At 43.2% G+C, this 20161-nt stretch overlaps 1 long non-coding RNA gene across 1 annotated transcript; it reads left to right on the plus strand.

The window, feature by feature from the left end:
- The first annotated feature begins 15762 nt into the window (after positions 1–15762).
- Positions 15763–19125, plus strand: LOC146428038 (uncharacterized). The gene is made up of 3 exons (XR_014856233.1): positions 15763–15844; positions 16805–16915; positions 17809–19125. It is a non-coding gene; the product is annotated as an uncharacterized LOC146428038 (long non-coding RNA).
- Positions 19126–20161: the final 1036 nt, after the last annotated feature.

Raw genomic sequence — 20161 nt, forward strand, 5'->3', positions numbered from 1 at the left:
CCCCACAACTTTCCGCCCCGCGGGTTTCAATCCGCGAATCGCTCCGAGCGATTTTCTTCCTCGGACTGAGAGAGAAAGGCCGGGGGGGTTGATGTGGAAAAAAAGCAACTGGTTCGGTGAGTGCTGATCATTTCCTAGTGGAGGGAGAGCTGATCCCTCCCGGAGGGTCGCACTCGTTCGCACAAGCCGGGGTCAAAGTGACAGGTGAGGCACACTTGACGTGGCAAAGAGAGATGCTCGGCTTTGTTGGCAGGTTTTGAACTGCGGCGTTTCACCCACCGGAGTACAACTTTCTCTGCTCGGCACTTCTCAGCGACTCCCAGCAGGAAGGAAGATGGACAGGAGATAATATTGAAGAGATTTAAAAGCATAATCTGAAATTACTGTTGTTGTCTCTCACTTTTAAGGGGAGAATGTCAGCAGGAAAAAAAAAAAAAAAGAAGTTAAACTAAGCCTGAAGACCACACTACGAAGGAAACATTTAATTCTTGCTCCTAGTCATTTGTGAGAATTCACCAACCTTCAGGTGTCTCAAGGGAACGAATTGTAGGTTTAAAATTATCAGTGTCAGAATGGAGAAGGACAACTAATATTTCCCTCTTTATCCACTAATCTCAGTGGAAGGTTCATTTTTCCGGTCCACCTGTACCAGAAAAATGAATGTGTCTGTTAGAAACGTTTCCTTCAGCTGATAACAGCTTCAAGTTTAGAGCCAGGAGTGTTCAAACACACATCAAACACACTTGTGGCAATACAATAACGGTACTTAACAAACAAAGAAGTGCCCGAAAATAACTTTGAAGAGCCGAAAATCAGCATAAACAAAGTATTTCCTTGCAGGGGATAGAAAGGTGGCCCCAAGAAACAGGAGCAGGCTGAGTGCTGAGCGGTGGGGTGAGGAGAGTGAGGAGGGCAGGCAGAGCTCTGTGTGCAGAACTGGACTAGAAAACTGCTCCAGCTGATGTGAGACTGCTCCGGATTTACAGGAGTCTAGATTGAACTGGAATAAAAACATACACGAGGGGGAAAAAGCTTCCTAAGATGTTTTTAATAGAAGAGGTTTGAAGCAGTTCAGGTGGGTGCAACTAAGCCCTGAAAGCAGCTCGAGTGGGAACTGCACAACGAGGGCTGAAGTGCTGCAGAGCTTTGCTGACATTTATCACAAATCTGATTTTACATCACCAACACACCTCTCAGAAGAGAACTCCCCATCTCACTGCTGGGACGAGTCGAAACCCCAAGTATGAAACAACACATCCTCCTCCCAGCCCCACCACGGCAGCAGTAAATAAGCAAAAACACAAGGTTAGAGCTGGAAAATCTCAGGGTTTGGAGCTCTACCTGGGCTCTGCCTGTTTCTCTCCCCCTTTTTTTCCCCGTGGCACCATAAAGGCAGCATTTACTGCAGGCAGCTCTGCTCTCAGCAGCCCTCCCCGAGTGCCAATCGCAGCGATCCCGCCGATCTCATCTGTAAGCAGCCAACAAAGGAACGCTTTCAAACTCACAAACGCATAAGTCAACATTTAATAACAACTTCTCCGCCTCATCTTTCCCCAAAGAGAGAAAACATTGTACCCATCAGATCCACTCCCGAGTCTCCTGCTCGCTCCTCTAAGTAGGTGTTTTTCTTTTCGCTAGAACAGAAAAACACATCTGCTGGGTTTTATATCCAACTTTTTCCCCCCTTTTAAAAGATACTTTTACTGCCTTTTGCCGAGCATGGTTTTTGGAACACGTTAGCAAATAATATTTTACCGTGGGGAGTGTGTGTTCCATTTTATTTTATAATGCAGATTTGAGGAGTCGGAGCGCTGAAGTTTGTTTTTGTAACCACATGGAGATTTGAAGCAACAGCCACACTCAGGAAAAATACTCCAAGTGGATGTATATTTGTGCTGGGATCCTCTCCCTCATTTTGCACTTTATGGAAAGCAATCAAAGTCAACTTTTCAATATGTTTTCGTGGATAAACTATCTAAAATATTCAGCAGGAAGGAGTTGAGGTTAATCACAGCCTTTCTAGCTCCAGGTGTGAGCTCAGGATCCAACTCCAGCTGCCAAACAGAGTCCCCACCAGCAACAGCATAAACACAAACACGCTAGAGAGCAGAATTCAATTAATTCATTAACATTTAAACCAAATAAAAGTGGTCCCCAGAACTGCAAATGCTGTCACATCGCCACTTAACCTGCATTAGCCACTCAAGTGGTCTTACAAGAATTGCCTGACAATGCAGACATGCTTAACCTCCTGCTCCAACATCTGCACAGCCAGGGCCTGAGTTTGATTCCTGAATGCAGCCCTGCCTTAAGCAGGTGTCTCGCTTTAATTACATCAATATCCACTCTCAAGTGGAGCCACAGGGATGCTCTGCCAGCTCAAAAAGTCAGCAAAGCTTCAGCAGCTCGCCAGGCAAAACCCTCCTTTTTGAAAGTGTTTAAAAACACAAGAATTGCAGATTTCTGTGGTTCTCCCATGGAGCACAGGCTAACATTGAAACTGGGATGTTCTCGAGTGGTAAACTGGTATTGCAGCAGGAATATGCAAATTGTGTTTAATTCCAGATTTGCCAGCTTTGCCCTTGGTTGATAGAAAAAGGGATCCCCATTTGGATCAGGAAAATCACTTTAATTGTCAATAATCATAACACCTGCCTCGTGTAACATTTCCTGTGCTTTTTTTAAAGCACCTGGTCATGGAAGCTAAAATAAAATTCACCAAAAAAAAATCTGATCTAATCTGCCCATTCCTACATTCTTTCCATAAGAGGCACTAAAAAGCCCAATGAATTAGCTAAGAAGCTAATTCTGCAATTAGAGCTTTACAACCTCAGAGAGACAACTCAGCTCTTCCTTGAAGCAAAGAAACCTCAGGTTGTTTGGTGGAACTGAACTATCAAATCCAGAAAGCCACCAGGATTTCTACCTCGGTGCATTGCACCCCAAAAGCTGCCAAATTCCACAGCCTCAGAATTATTTTCACCTCTGTCAGAAGCAGGGAAGTTGATCCTGTGTGACACCAACTCCTCTCATCAGATCTCTCCACGGTTACTTCCCACACCCAGTAAAAACTTCAAAATCAAGAGCTCAGTGTTTAAATCACAAGGATCTAGATTAGTCTAAATATCTTCCAGGTGCTAAGAAATCTTCCCAGAGTTTTAGGCCCATTTAATTACAGTTTACCATTTGAACTCTTTCTCTCATCGCTGATTTTCAGTGTTTCCAGGCAGGCTGAGCAGCAGTGCTTTGGAAGTTTTTCACACCTCAATTCTTTTGATATTTAAAAGGATTTGATCAGCCTGGCAGAGCATCACATTTCCATCAGTTAGGTGGGGAAAAATAATCTATTTTACTAAACAATCTGAGACTATCTGTGCATTTCAAGAGCAAGCACTGCTTGCTAGACAGAAAAGGCTACAGGAATATTTCAAATGAAATCTGGAGCTTCTTGTTAGCAGGACTGATCTTGCTGCAGACTATGAATGGAAGAAAGGGAATTATCTGCCATATGCTCCACCATATTCCAGCCTTCAGATGCTCCCAACACATGCTCTGGAAAACAACAGAGGGTGTTTTCCTTCCCTAAAGCCAAAGAATGTGTGTGGACACAAAGCTGTGCCTGCTCAGGGTGCTGGGGAAGCCTCTGAACTCTGTGGTGTTGTCACTGATGGCCTGTGGATTCACCATCAAAAAGGTGATTTTTTTTAAATCTTCAGCAGCACCTGGAGGAGTGTGAATAGCAGAAAAATGTTCAGTGGCCCTTGGTGGGGATGGAGTGAGCAAATTGTGGGAATAGCAGAAAAGTGGACAGTGGTGGGGATGGAGTGAGCAAATTGTGTGAAAATCAGAAAAATGTTCAGTGGCCATTGGTGGGGATGGAGTGAGGAAATTGTGTGTGGATATCAGAAAAATGTTCAGTGGGCATTGGTGGGGATGGAGTGAGAAAATTGTGGGAAAATCAGAAAAATGTTCAGTGGATGTTGGTGTGGATGGAGTGAGCAAATTGTGTGAATATCAGAAAAATGTTCAGTGGCCGTTGGTGGGGATGGAGTGAGCAAATTGTGTGTGAATATCAGAAAAATGTTCAGTGGCCGTTGGTGGGGATGGAGTGAGCAAATTGTGGGAAAAATCAGAAAAATGTTCAGTGGACAGTGATGTGGATGGAGTGAGCAAATTGTGGGAATAGCAGAAAAATGTTCAGTGGATGTTGGTGGGGATGGAGAGAGCAAATCGTGTGAAAATCAGAAAAATGTTCAGTGGCCATTGGTGGGGATGGAGTGAGCAAACTGCTTGGTCAGGAGTGCGTGACACATTTTTAAGATGTGTGACACATTTTTAAGGTGTGTCACACCTCTAAGATTTTCTATCTGCTCTCTGCTTTCACTGATATCTCACTTTGGAGGCCAAAACACCGAATTATGGTGTTTTCAGCTGATTTTGTGATTTTGTTCCCTCCTAGGACTGAGGATTATCCAGATGAGATAAATCTCCTTCACTGCACTGCTCACCAGCCAGATTTTAGAAGGAACAGAGAGGGGGAGAAGATGGAGCAGAGCACAGACAGGGAAGCCAGGAGGAGAAAATACAATTTCTGAACACTTTGGATGACCCAATATCATTAATAAGCAACAAGATTTGGCCATTAAGGAATTTCTTGGTCGCCTTACTGGTTTCCAGTGAGAAAAACTATTATATTTTAATTTTTTTAAATCACCCAAAAACCAGAAAGGAAGAAATTGTGTTCCACACACACCTGCCCTCATTCAAAATATATATTTCTAATGGATAAGGAAATCGTTATTATTCTCATATTCAGCTGTCAGGGATCCAAACAAGAGCAGAGGTTGGGAAGCCAATGAAGAAATTTCTGTTTTATTATCATCTCTTGTCCAAACAGCACAGGAAGGCTAAAAACAAGAATCCAGAGCTCCCCAGTGCTAAGCTGTTTGTAGGAATTTGTAAAAAGTTCCAAAGAGAATTTGAGTGTGGGAAGAAATAAGAGTACAAAATGAAATAAGTAACAAAGCAGAATTTTTCTGGGCATTATTAGTCCTACGTAGCATTCAGATTTGGCCAAGTGGTAAAAAACCTGCATTTCAAAGCCAAAAAAAAATTAAGCACATTCCACCATTTCCACTGCTGTTCCAATCTTTGATCAGCCAGGCTAATCAGCATTGCCAACCAGGCAAAATACTTTGTATAAATCAATAACTCATATCAAGAAACACTTCTGATTTCACATCTCCAAATCATAAAAAAATTAAGTTTTTTTTTCAATGACTGGCCCAGTTTGGAAGAAGTGATCTAGTTAATTCCAAATTCTTCCTGTTTTCTCTTAGCTTTTAATTTCCTGCTTATTTTCCCTTGGTTTTGCTGACCACTGGATTTTCAATAAAATTATATAATCCTAAAAGTCAAAATTGTTGTTTGTTCATTATTCAGAAACAAGTGGACAAAACACTTGAGGTAAAACTTCAGATATTGATAAAATAGCTGAGAATAAGATATTAAAAATTACTATTTAGAGTTCCCTCAACTATTGGAAAGTTTCCACTTCCACACACTTTATAAAACAGGAAATATAATTCACCAGCCTTAATAGTTTGCAGAGCTCCTGTTTTCCACCTGGCCGAATTATTTGGCAGGTTAGGAACGAAATATTTGGTCATCTGAGGTGATTTAACACCTGCAGGGACTTCCTGTTGCCAAGAATTTGGGAACTTTGGTTGTTCTGAGCACAACAGGTGAGAATTGGGAAAGTTCCACCCTCAGCTGCACTCAGACCCTGATCTGGACACCCCAAATTTGTTCTTTGTCACAGGAAAACCCCAAACAGCAGAGCAAATTCCCTTTGTGCCTTGTGGCCCAGAAAATCCAAATATTTGGAGGTTCAGAGATTTTAAGTCGCAAAAAACAAGTCGGAGGAAATAAAACAACCTCATTTTTACACTCTGTAGGCTGTGTGAAAAGAGCAGTTAGGATAAAACCAGAAGTCCATGCAGCTGGAAAAAGCCAAACTTAAAAGATGTAAAAATCACAGTTCTGCAATTTAATCCATGCAACAAAATCCAAAGCTCTTCAGGATGAATTCTGACCCTCCTGAGAAGCTCACCTGGAGATAAAAGAATTCCCAGAGGAGGGAAAGGAGAAAATCACCAATCTTGTTTGGAATTTCCCAAAGTCTGAAAAATTTGTCAGGCAAAATTTCTCCTCAGGCATTGACAGGAGGAAGGGCAGAGCTGAGAGGTGATGGAGAACAGGCTGAGAAGGGAGCAGCTCTGACAGCACTGGGGAAAAATCTTCTTGGGGGAAAAAGGGAAACATCTCCTGCTTGGGGAAAAAAGGGAAACATCTCCTGCTTGGGGGAAAAAGGGAAACATCTCCTGCTTGGGGGAAAAAGGGAAACATCTCCTGCTTGGGGAAAAAAGGGAAACATCTCCTGCTTGGGGAAAAAAGGGAAACATCTCCTGCTTGGGGGAAAAAGGGAAACATCTCCTGCTTGGGGGAAAAAGGGAAACATCTCCTGCTTGGGGAAAAAAGGGAAACATCTCCTGCTTGGGGAAAAAAGGGAAACATCTCCTGCTTGGGGGAAAAAGGGAAACATCTCCTGCTTGGGGGAAAAAGGGAAACATCTCCTGCTTGGGGGAAAAAGGGAAACATCTTCTTCTGGGGGAAAAAAGGGAAACATCTTCTTCTGGGGGAAAAAAGGGAAACATCTTCTTCTGGGGGAAAAAAGGGAAACATCTTCTTCTGGGGGAAAAAAGACATCTTCTCTGGGGGAAAAAGGAAACATCTTCTTCTGGGGGAAAAAGGGAAACATCTCCTGCTTGGGGGAAAAAGGGAAACATCTCCTGCTTGGGGGAAAAAGGGAAACATCTTCTTCTTGGGGAAAAAAGGGAAACATCTTCTTCTTGGGGGAAAAAGGGAAACATCTCCTGCTTGGGGGAAAAAAGGGAAACATCTTCTTCTGGGGGAAAAAAGGGAAACATCTTCTTCTGGGGGAAAAAAGGGAAACATCTTCTTCTGGGGGAAAAAAGGGAAACATCTTCTTCTGGGGGAAAAAAGGGAAACATCTTCTTCTGGGGGAAAAAGGGAAACATCTTCTTCTGGGGAAAAAGGGAAACATCTTCTTCTGGGGAAAAAGGAAACATCTTCTTCTGGGAAAAAAGGGAAACATCTTCTTCTGGGGGAAAAAAGGGAAACATCTTCTTCTGGAAAAAGGGAAACATCTTCTTCTGGGGGAAAAAGGAAACATCTTCTTCTGGGGGAAAAAAGGGAAACATCTTCTTCTGGGGGAAAAAAGGGAAACATCTTCTTCTGGGGGAAAAAAGGGAAACATCTTCTTCTGGGGGAAAAAAGGGAAACATCTTCTTCTGGGGGAAAAAAGGGAAAAATCGTCTTCTTGGGGAAAAAAGGGAAAAATCGTCTTCTTGGGGAAAAAAGGGAAAAATCGTCTTCTTGGGGAAAAAAGGGAAAAATCGTCTTCTTGGGGAAAAAAGGGAAAAATCTTCTTCTTGGGGAAAAAAGGGAAACATCTTCTTCTGGGGGAAAAAGGGAAACATCTTGGGGGAAAAAGGGAAAAATCTTGGGAAAGGATGGATGAGGGAAAAGCAGGAGGAGGAAATGACCTCAACTGACCTCACTGTCCATGTGGGGAGCACTGCTAGAACAGCCACAGGGGCAGCCCAAGCATGGAAATTCAGCTTTTCACCTGGAAATTTAGCTAAAAAGACAAAATTCGGATCTTTAAAATATTATTAAAGTGGGAGTGTTGAGGCTTTCTCATATTTCAGGCCCACAGGTGCAGGAATTGGGCTCAGCACCCCTCAACACCACTGCTGCTGAGCCTCCAGCCCTCGACTCATTTGTGCTAATTGATTGAAAATAAACAAATTAAATATATTTAGGTGCTTTATCCCTTGATTCTACACGGGTTACACTCTAAATACTCCAGAAAAGAGGGTGTTGGTGAGGGAGGCAACACCTGCTTGAAGAACAGAAGGAGGAATTGGACATTCCCAATTTATGGATCAGAAATTGGTCCAGGGAATTTAAGCCACTTGCCTGAAATAAAACGGGAAAAAAAGAACTCAGTCCCTACACTGCACTCAGTCCTTTTGTAGGACAGATAAATGTTATCCAAATTGCTTAATGCTGGGGGAAGCAGGAGAGAAAAATTGTTCTAAATGAGAATATAAAAGTCCTTACCGACAAAAAGAGTATTTTACACTCCTGATTAATTATGCAACAGAGTCAAAGATTTAAAATGGGATTTCCTTTCCCGAAATACTGCTGGCATAAAAGACAAACCTGCAGTTCAAGCACAGGGAAATGTTCAAATCGTGGTGTTTTGCACACATTTTACCTGGGCAATGCCACCACCTTGTGGTGCTCAATCCCTGCAGCAGAGAGGGAACCCAAAGCTGTTAGTGATCTCTCTGCAGGCAGCTTTGCTCAGATTCACTGCTGAACAGCCCAGGCAGGGTGGCACAGAGGGAATTTAGGGCTTTTTTAATCCATAAATCCATGATTTATCCATTGTTGGTACAGATTGATGCTGATCTCAGGAATCCACGCTGGAATATCAGTACAAAAAGGCCTTTTTTTCAGAGGAATGTGTTGAGATAAGATCATCTCAATCAAAACCAAGTTCCACAGAGTGTGGTGGTACATTAAAATCTCCCTCCACACCAGGATTTTGGCTCCCCAAGCAGAGATGGCAGCAGAGGCTTGAAGGGATGCAGAAGGAAGGGACAGAGCTGTCCTGCCACCCCAGAGCAGTTCTGCAAAAAGTCCCATTTCCCTCTGGATCAGACCCAGATTTCAGTGCCCACAGACATCAAATGGGGCAAAAACTGCAGGATATCAATGCCAGGTTTTGCCAAGGAGTTGTGCCTTTGCAGTGTGACTGAAGATCCTCAGGAGACAGCCAAAATAATTTAAAAAAATGTGGATATCAAAGTTCTCCTCCTTGCCCACGTGATTATTTATTCCAAACTCCAGCTCTCCTCTAAGCAGAAAAACCCTTTCTGCAGCTGCCATAAAGACATAAAAATACCTTGGCTATCTGCTGCTGATCAAATCAGCACATCCTGGATGAAGTCAGCCCAGGCTGCTTTCCAGGGCACTTCTAAAACCATGGACAGCAATTCCTCCTGCCCTGAACGACACAGACCTGATCCAGGGAACCAGCAGAGCCAAGAACACCTTCCAAGAACAGGACACTGCCAGCCTGCAGAGTCCTCCTCAGAGGCACAATTCCATCCTCTGTTTGGCCTGCAGCTCTCAGACCAAACCACCACCTGGCCAGGTGTATATTTATTTTACCAGCTCAGTTTGCAGTTCCATTGATTCAATTTTCACTTCCCAAATAGCCATGGACCTGGAGAGTTTTACAGCAAACTCCTCCCAAAAACTCTGAAAGCTTCTACCTTTCCTCTCCCTTTACTTTTGCTGCTTCTTTCACCTCTCTGAGGAGGAGCTTCATGGGGAAAAGTGGCTTTTTTATTACCTTATTTTATTTTAATAAAATTTTATTCCAACTGCTCTCATTCTCTCCAAAGCAGATCAAGACAAACCAGGATCTCTGGGCTGGAAACATCTGCTTTGGGAGTGATTAGGAAAATTATGGAGTCATTCCTGTCCTTTTCCTCACTCAGAGCAGCTCTGGGGTCCAATTTTTGTAGCATTTGAGCACCTAAATCCCTTGGGCTCCCTTTGAAAAATTTAGCCCATAAAGTCTTCCCCATAAATCCCACTGGCATTTGCCACATTCACGTGCTATATTTAAACCTCTTAATCTGAATTACCAACTCTACAGCCTCTTTACAGCATTCCTAGTACACTTAACCCAACAGGATCCTCATCACCAGCAGGCATTTGCACAGTTATTAGCATAAAAGACATTTATGGGGAGAAAAAAATAACCTTATTAGGGCTTGGATTTCATCTGCAGGCATTGTAAGGAGCTGGCAGAACAAGGAGTCAGCAGGAAATGCTTTATCAGATACAAAATGGGTATTGACATGGCTGAATTCTGCTAAATATTTGTATTTTTAGTATTTTTGTGTGTGTTCAAAACTCAGAGGGGGAAAAGGAATCACATCTTAGGGAGCTGGAGGTGATAACCAACATGGGGAAACCTCTAATCTTATCTACAGTAATGGATTGCCAGATTTTGGCACAAAACCCACCCTGGTGATCTCTGGACTTTGCCAAGCAGCACCTGAGTGTTTGACCTTTTTCCCCTTCCTGCTGAAAATACAACAGCAAAGCTCTCCTTCACCCTGGGCTGCTCTGTGCTCCTCCCACGGGAAAAGCATCTTTCTTTGATTATATTTATGGAGAAAAAGCAGAATGAACCAGAGAATAGAGCTGTTTGTGGATATTTCTGCATCCCTCTTTCTGCAGGACTCAGTGCCTCACCTCAGGGCATCCCCAACAAAATTCTGGAGAAGTTTCCTTCCTCGTTATTTCATTATTTCACTGTTATCCCAATCACAGCAAACTCCACCAAATTGGGAACCCAAGAACACCAGAAAAGGGCCAAAGAGTTATTTTACAAAAGAGAAGGAGTAGCCCAGCCCTTCCCAAATTTTCCAGAAGGCCAAGGGCAAAGGGCAGCACTTGGGGAGAAGCACAGCAAGCTGCAAACCAGAAGAAAAAAATCCACTTCAAGCTCCACAAAAAAGGCAAAACCCCATCTCTCCACCCTGTGCAGCAAATAAAATCATCTCCTACCTGGAGAACTCCTCAAAGAGTTGTTTTTTCACCAGAGAATTCCCCCAGACAGAGGAATTTAGGGTCTGAGGGAGGAGGACTCGAGCAGAGCTGCTTCAGCCAGTTCTGGAAGGTTCTGTCCTCAAAATTTCAGTGGAAACACCTGGCACAGCTCACACCTGGCACAGATCACACCTGGCACAGATCACACCTGGCACAGATCACACCTGGCACAGATCACACCTGTGGTGACTTTTCTCATCCTCCCCTCACACCCTTTAACGCTAATTTCCCCTCTCCTTTTTCCCTAATCTTTCCTTTTTCCATACAACAAGAGAAACATGAATATTTTTATCATTTTTAATCAAATTTTGCTGTTCCAGGGCCACGTGCAAGGCTTGGAGAGGTCAGAGCTCTGCTTTCCTCCACGGAAAATGCACTTGCAGACAGAGCTTTGCCTCAAGCCTTTGGGCTTGGTTTTCCCAGCACCACCTAAGCAGAGAAAAATCCACATTTCCAGCATTTCCCAAACATTTATTTCAACATTTCTTGAACATCTTGACTCTCTGGAGTCTCAGGGTGGAAAAGAGGCACTAATGCCAGGAGATTTTTGACTGCAGAACCTGCAGCAGTGCTCAGGGATATTTATTCCCTTTTCTCCTCATTCCCAAAATTGTTTCCTCTTCCCAAACCTAATGTGCAAAATTTCCTGCCAGGTTTTTATTTTGTCACCCAAAATGGCACAAATTTAAGGGGAAAAACCCCAACATCACCTGAATTTCCCCATCGTGTACATCAAAGCAAATATGTTACAAACCCATAGCAGGTCAGGCAAATCCCTGAGGAAGGAATTTTTCCTGACATCTTCCTCAGCTGTGCCAGGAAAAAAAATAAAGAAAGGAGCTGGAAAAGCTGCCCAGTGGTGTTTTTACAGCACTTAAAATGAGATTTTACATCGAGCCCTTGAGCTGCCCCTGCCAAGCAAAAATATTGTCCTAAAGAGCCAATTTCCGGCGGCAATTTCAATTTCAAAACCAATTTATTTGGGAGGAAGCGAATTCGAGCCTCCTCGCGCCCAGGCGGACAAAGATGCAGTAAAAAATCGGGTTTTTCTCAGCAGATCAGAGGGTTAGATCAGATCCTGTTTTCACAGCTGGAAGTGCAGCGGAAAGATCACAAAATTCGGGAATTTGCTGGGGAAGCTTCCCTAGGTGGCAGCATGGCTGCAGGATTTTAGGGAGGAATCCGGAGGAGCAACAGGAATTTTCCCTTTTTTTCCTTACGGGGAAAACTTTCTAGGAAATAATCATTTTATTCCTGCAGTGCAATTCCTTATTCCTGCAGAGCAGGCTGCCCCACAGAGCTGGAGGGGGAATTAAAATCCACTGGGAAGGTTGGAATTTCACCTGAACAAGGCTGAATAATGAGCTGGATTGGTGATTTATTGCTATTAACAGGCCTGGAGTTACTGAAATAAACTGAAATAAAGTCAGGCTTTGCTTTCGGGGGCAGAATTGGGGTTTTACCCCAAACCAGAGGCTCACTTTATTTATATTATTTCTATATTATTTATATTAATATTTATGTTTATATTATATTAAATATTATATTATATTATTATACTATTGTATTATTTCTATTTTATTATATTATTTATATTATATTAATTGTATTATATTTATTATATTATATTATATTATATTATATTATATTATATTATATTATTTTATATTATATTATTTATAAGATAATTTCCAAAGCCAAATTCCAACCACCATCCCCCCAGGGGGAGCAGAAGCTGATTCTCCTCAGTGCAGAATTCCTGCTTCCCCTTTCTCATCTCTTTTTTTGGGACATTGATGCAGAAATGTCCCAGAGGAATCTTCCTGTGATCCAAGTTTTTACTGATTCCATCCCCAAAAATAAGGAGGAAATGGCAAAAGGATGAATCAATCCTTTTAGAGGAGGTTGAAGACTTTCCCAGCTCCACAAACCACATTGGGAACGAAGATCTTTAACTGAAATTGCACAGAAATTCTCATTTTGACAACAGTTTTACTATAAAAGCCTGAAAATTAGTTTAAATTTCTCTAGGTTTTCCTCCTCTCCCACAGCATTTTAACAAACAGTGCCCATTCTTCCTAAAAAAAAGATAAAGTTTGCATTTTTTCTTTAGACATTCACAAAACTTCAGAAAAATCTGATTTTTTGGTTGTTTTCATGACTCTCCCACATCTTCCTCCAGTGAAGCTCTTCTCCATAGTCTCCTCCCCTGTTCAGCTATTTCACTGAATTAAAAACTGACCCCAAACATTCCTATTTCAGTCCATTTTCCTCTCTGAAAAATCTCCCCAAAGCACAGGAATCTCTCCCAGCACCACCCAGCAAGGGCAGCCACTGTCACATTGATCAGTGCTGCAGGAGGGAAGAGAAATGATGACAATAAATCAATTTTTGATTTCTTACAACAAATCAAAAAACTCAACCAGCCTGCCATTAACCCTCCTGTCTGCTCCGAGCTCAATTAACTATTTAATTAACAATTTAATTAGCACAAGGTGGCTTTGGCTGTGCCTTTCTGGACTTCTCCTCCCCTCGTCCACTGGAGTTTGATCCTCCCCAGGACACTGAGGCCTCTCTTTGTCCAGCTGCAAACAGTGGCAGCATCGAGGGAAGAATCCATGGGGACAAAAACAAGCCAGCAGTGTCCCCTGGCCATGGCCAGCAGCACCACAGCCTCGTGTTTGGCAGCTCCACACCTTCCCGGATGGGCAAGGGAAAATCACCACCCTGGGATGTGCAGGTTTGGTTTTCCTCCATGTGTTTGGTGGTTTGGAAGAGGTTTTTGTGGTTGGGTGGTTTGTCAGGGAGGTGTTTGCTTTGTTTTTCCGCTGGATTGTGCTAAGGGAGACCTTCAGTTTCCCAGGTTTGTGCAGAATTCCGGGATGGGTTCGGTTGGAAGGGATTTTAAATCCCATTAAAAGCCATCCCAGGTTATCCCAGCCTGGCCTTGGACATTGCAGGGATCATGGGGCAGCCCCAGCTCCTCTGGGAATTCCATCCCAGCCCCTCACAGGGAAGAAAATCATCCTAATCTCTACTCTAAACCTGACATCCTTCATTTTATGCTGTTTTTATCTCGTTTTCTTTTACAATTTTCCTGTTATTACACAAAATATCACCCAGAATTTACTTTATCCATCGATCTAAAAGACTTTCAGGTCTTTCTCAGCAAACAGCAGTTCCAGTTATTCATGCAGCAGTCAGAATTCAGGCTAAGTGCAATAAGATGTCCAAATGCATGGATCTGTCCAAAGAAGCCATTATTGTTCCTTCTTTTAGAAAAAAAGGAAGGAAGAAAGGAGATTATTTGCTTAGCTGGCACAACAAATGTCAAACAGAACAGAGAACAAAATCCAGATCCCTTCAGTTCCTTGTCAATCTTTTAAGAATTTACCCTTCATTTTTGTAAAGAAAAAGTATTGGATGAGTTCTTTTTTTGATCCATGCTGTGATCTTTTCCACCAAACAGGTTTCAAAACTGCATTTCAGTGCTCTGGGAAGCAAATCCTACAACAAACACAACTGGAATTTGTAAAGCAAAAAGGGCAATTTCAGCTCCAAACCACCACAGAATCGTTGGGATTGCAGACCTCTAGGGAATAAAGTTTGATTCCAAGCCCAGTGAGGTTTTTTTTTTTACCTTCACATTCAGTTCTGGAGTGATCTCTGACATGATGCAAGTGAAAACACTCGCCTGGATTGTTCTGTTGGATCAGAATAAAATGGGGAACAACAATATTTAGCACAGCTGTATCCCCTTCAGGAGCCCTGGAAACATCAGAGCCTGGGAAAACAAAGCTCTGATGGTTTATTCCTGCTGTCAACAGGAGTCCTAGGTGGGTTGGAATGCTCCTTGCAGAGCTCTGGGTTTGGGTTGTCTCCTGGCCAAAAGCACAATTCCCAAGGCAGGGAGCAGCAGTGGATAAATATCCCCAGGTTTGGGGAGTTGGGGATGGCAGGTTGGCTCCTGTGGATGGTGTTTGCAGGGATTTTCCAACCCCCTGTTCACTGAAAACACCCCGTGGATGGTGTTTGCAGGGATTTTCCAATTCCTTGGTCATTGAGAACACCCCATGGATGGTGTTTGCAGGGATTTTCCAATCCCTGTTCATTGAGAACACCCCATGGATGGTGTTTGCAGGGATTTTCCAATCCCCTGTTCATTGAGAACACCCCATGGATGGTGTTTGCAGGGATTTTCCAACCCCCTGGTCATTGAGAACACCCCCTGGATGGTGTTTGCAGGGATTTTCCAACCCCCTGTTCATTGAGAACACCCCATGGATGGTGTTTGCAGGGATTTTCCAATTCCCTGTTTTGCTTTCCCCTCCAGGGAATGTCCCATTCCTTCTGGAGGAATGTGGTGATGAATCCTCAATTAACACATTTCAGACTCCACAGCAGTAAATAATTTCAGGTAAATCAAGAAAATCATCCTAATCTCTAATCTAAACCTGACATCCTTCATTTTAGGATGGTTTTATCTTGTTATCTTTTACAATTTTCCTGACACTCTGTAAAATATTATAAGGAATTTATCCATAGATCCAAAAGACTTTCAGGTCTTTCCTAGCAAACAGCAACTCCAGCTATCCATGCAGCACCAAGAACACATTTCAGACTCCACAGGGTAAGTCATTTCAGGTAAATCAAGAAAATCATCCTAATCTCTAATCTAAACCTGACACCCAACCACACCAACACAAAAAAACCAACACCAAAAAAAAAAAAAAAAAAAAAAACACAAACCAAAAACCACCCCAAACACAACCATAAGTCATTTCAGGTAAATCAAGAAAATCATCCTAATCTCTAATCTAAACCTGACATCCTTCATTTGTATCTTGTTCTGTTTTACAATTTTCCTGATATCACATAAAATATTACCTGATATCACCTAAAATATTATCGAAATATTTATAAAATATTATAAAAAATTACCCAGAATTTACTTTATGCATAGATCCAAAAGACTTTCAGGTCTTTCCTTGCAAACAGCAATTCCAGTTATCCATGCAGCACCAAGAACACATTTCAGACTCCACAGGGTAAATAATTTCAGGTAAACCAAGAAAATCATCCTAATCTCTAATCTAAACCTGACATCCTTCATTTTTATCTTGTTCTCTTTCACGATTTTCCTGATATCACATAAAACATTACCCAGAATTTACTTTATGCACAGATCCAAAAGACTTTCAGGTCCTTCCTAGCAAACAGCAATTCCAGTTATCCATGCAGCACCAAGAACACATTCCAGACTCCTGGTAAATCCAACCCCATTCCAAACCCAGCAAAAGCAAGGTGCTCATCCCAGAGGATGAGAATTGGCTCCTGGTAAATCCAACCCCATTCCAAACCCAGCAAAAGCAAGGTGCTCATCCCAGGGGATGAGAATTGCCTCTGGAGCATCTCCAGGAGCACTCAGGGTGGCAAAGCTCGGCAGGGGAGGAGTGAGCAGCCTCGGGGAGCTGCAGGTTTGGCAAATCATCAAATCTGCTGCACCCAAAGCTGTTCCCAGCAGCTCTGCTGAGCTGGCTCTGCCCAGGGAGAGCAGCAGGAGCAGCAGGCAGAGCGAGGAGCTGTTTGAAAATGAACTCTGCAGTTTCTCGGGCTCTGCTGCTGCTCTGGTTCCTCGTGGCACAGCCGGAGAGCTGCGGTGTCCTCGCTGTTCCCGGAGGACAACGGAGGAATGGAGGTTTAAACTAACAATTGCCTCCTTATGCAACGTCCCAGATGAGGTAAGGAGGGAAGATCTGAGCAAAAACGTGGCCAAAATGTGAGGAAATAGGAAAATTAAGGTGGGCATGGAGGTGGATTAAGGAATAAAAGGGTTTTTTTTAGCAGGAGAGCAGAGACAAGGTGTCAGGGCTGTGGTCCCTCACAGGTGGCTGAGTCCTGGGGACAGAAGTTTTTATGTGTATTTTAAACTGAAGTTGTGAATAATGAGTGCAAAGAAGCTGCTTTGCAGAGGGGTTTGGATGCTTGGCTTTCAAAATGACCTGATTTTTACCTGGTCCAGGTAAAACAAAGTTTTGGTTGCAGCAACAGCTTTGTTGTGTCACCATTCTGTTGAGCATCCCTAAAGAATCTGTCCCCATTGTTTTGGGTAAGAGCAGGCAGAGAGGATTTTGTAAGTTTTACATTTTATTTTTGTACTTGGAAAGGAAATTTTCCAAGCCTTGAAATGCATTTCAAGTGTAGTGTAGTGAAAAACTACACTGGTGTAGTGAAAAACTAAGGCCTTTCAAAACTTTTTTGTCGTTGCTTGGCAAAGTTCAGAGAAAGACTCAGTTTTTGCTGATGATGGCCAGCAACAAATTTAATTTTTTGCTTTGCAGTGTGACAGGCTAAGTTCAAGAACTTGGGCAGAATCAAGCAGAAAAAAACTTAAATTGAGCCTCTCATGTGTGGGAAACCCTCGCTAGAAAAAATCAAATTAAATCACCATACCTTGCCTTCTTATCGTAGACCATTTCATGGCGATCACAGCCTTTCTTGAAATAAAATGTTATAATCAGCTTTGTCTCCAGGCATGGTATGACATCACTGCCATCAATGTGTTTGATTAAACTTATTATTGTGCTCACAATACCAAAAAGAGCTGCTCAAACACTGTCCTGCTGAACCCCAAATGTTCCACTTGAAGCACTGCAGCTCCTTAAACTTTCACATTTTGATTCATCACCCCTGCAGGAAGGTCTGAGAACTTCCTGAGAACACAATTGATCAACTCCTTGGTGTCCCAGAGCCCCAGGGAACCTCCAGATTCTGGGAAATATTCCTAGTTTGGTCCAGTTTTGGAAAGACAGTTTCCCTCAAACCAGAAATACTTTTGCTTTTCGGGTGGAGGATAATTTTCTGTCACTGAATATTTATGTGGCTCAGATTTTTCTGGAGAACAGCTCTGGGTTTTCAAAGAGCAGCTCTCATTTCCCACCCACTTTCTTATCACTTCTTGTGATTGTGATAAAACGTGGAATGTGAAAAATGGACTCATTTTAACCTTGTGGTTTTGTCCATCAGGGCTGCTCATCCTTGGATTCAATGTCACCACGAGGAGAGGGCTGGGGAAGCAGAACTCAGCAAGTCTGGCCCCCAAGATATTCCTCCTAGCTGGATTCTCTGCTGCCCAGAAGGATGCAAATTTTGATTAGGGTGTTTTCCACAGAAAAAATCCTTTTAACACCACTTTTCCTGCATGGATTCTCTGGAGTTTAACAGGCCCAAACTCACTGTGCAGGCAAAAATTCAGTTGCATTTTCTTGAAGCTGGAAGCAGCTGAATATCCTTGGAACATCCATTAGTACAAAATTTCATTGGAATTGATCATTGAGGAAATGAGGAAATCGAGAAATAGGAATTTATCTGTAGCTACAGAGAGCATGACCATGTCAGCCTCACGTTGGTTGAAGCAATGGAGATGGGAGAAGTTTACTTTTAATCTCAATAAAACCATAAAACAAAGCAATGACATTGCAGAAATGCAGCTTTACCCAGCGGATATAACACTTGGAGCTCCACGAGAACTCTCTGCTGTTAAGCAAAGTGAAAGGAGTCAACCTGAACCACTTTTTAATAATTAAACCTCGCACTCGTGGTTGGGCTGAACTCATTTCTCTCTGCATGCAGCGTGCTGGGCAGATGTTCTGTCACTAATTACTGCAGCTTGTCAGGCGTCAGCAGCTGGATTTGGTGTCCTTGTGTGACCACACTCTGAATTCCACCTGCTTTATGGGATGGCTCTTCTCAAACATCCCTGGGTTTTGGCATTCTGCACACATGTGTTTGCCCTAGAACAGGTGAAAATTGATTTAGTTTAAATAAATTGATAATCAAGTGTCAGTAAAGGAGTTTTACTTTTCTATTCCTCCGTCCATCTTGGAGTCTTTTATAAAGTGACTTTCAGTTTAAAAAATAAATTGATTTTTCCTTTTTTTCCCTGGGGTAGAAGTTCCCAGGTATCTCTGTTGATGGGCAAAGCAAGAAGCAGGATCACATCAGAACCAGAGTGTACAGGAAACCTCAAAAGCAAATTTATTCTCTTCCAGGTAGTGAAGTGCAAAGATGATAAAAGAACAGAGAGGGAAAGGAGGGAAGGTCAATAAGCAGAGTCATTCAGGATTTACTCTTGTCTAGGGTTTTTAAACAGTCTGTAGGTTTGGCCAATCACATTAAAAAACTTTCCCTTCTCCTGTTTCTCAGGCTCTCTCCCTCCACACCTCCTCTGAGCAGACCTGAATGCACTGCAGCTCTCCCTAAAGAAAGAAACACCTTCTCCTCCTTCACAGCAACCCTTGGCCATGGCAGGAACATTGTGATATATTGCCAGGCTTAATTACAAATAACCCTGCCTTGTAATTAGCTGCCCATTTGCCAAGCTGAGAGTGATGCTGTGTGGAGCACGAGCTCAGAATTCAGTGATCAGAGCTCTGATCGTGGAGCACAAGCACAGAATTCAGTGATCAGAGCTCTGATCGTGGAGCACGAGCACAGAATTCAGTGATCAGAGCTCTGATCGTGGAGCACGAGCACAGAATTCAGTGATCAGAGCTCTGATCGTGGAGCACAAGCACCGAATTCAGCGATCAGAGCTCTGATCTTGGAAACCACACCAGAGTCACTTGGCCTCAGCATGGATTGGCCCTTCCCTGCAGAGCAACTCGTGCAGAGCAGTCAAAATGGATGGAAAACGTCTGAGCTTGCTGGAATTTGTGCCCTGGTTTTGCTTCTCTGAGGATCAAAGGTTTGGGTTTGGAAAGGGGGGAAGAAAAGTAGGGGAATTTGTGGAAAATACATAAGGAGGAATGGGAAAGCATGGGGAGAAGAGATGCTGCAAACATTGGGAGATGTTTTTACACCAACCAGGGTGGTGGATTCTCTGCTCTCATGAGGCCCCAGCCTGATCCCAGCACAGGAAGGAGCTGGAGCTGCTGGAGAGAATCCAGAGGAGGCACCAGGATGATCCCAGGGATGGAGCAGGAAAGGCTGGGAGAGTTGGGATTGTTCAGCCTGGAGAGGAGAAGCTTTGGGGTGACCAAATTGTGGCCTTGCAGTGCCTGAAGGAGCTGCAAGAAACAGGGAGAGAGACAATTGACAAGGGATGAAGGGACAGGAGAAGGGGGAATGATTTCCCACTGCCATAGGGCAGGGAGAGATGGGATATTGGGAAGGAATTCCTCCCTGGGAGGGTGGGGAGGGCTGGGATGGAATTCCCAGAGGAGCTGTGGATGCCCCTGGATCCCTGGCAGTGTCCAAGGCCAGGCTGGAGCACCCTGGGACAGTGGAAGGTGTCCCTGCCATGGCAGGGGTGACACTGGATCATCTTTAAGTCCCTTCCAACCCAGACTATTCTACAACTCTTTGATTCTAAAATTCT

Source organism: Lichenostomus cassidix, chromosome 22 (genome assembly GCF_008360975.1).
Source record: "Lichenostomus cassidix isolate B80296 chromosome 22, HeHo_3.0, whole genome shotgun sequence".
NCBI classification, from domain to species: domain Eukaryota; kingdom Metazoa; phylum Chordata; class Aves; order Passeriformes; family Meliphagidae; genus Lichenostomus; species Lichenostomus cassidix.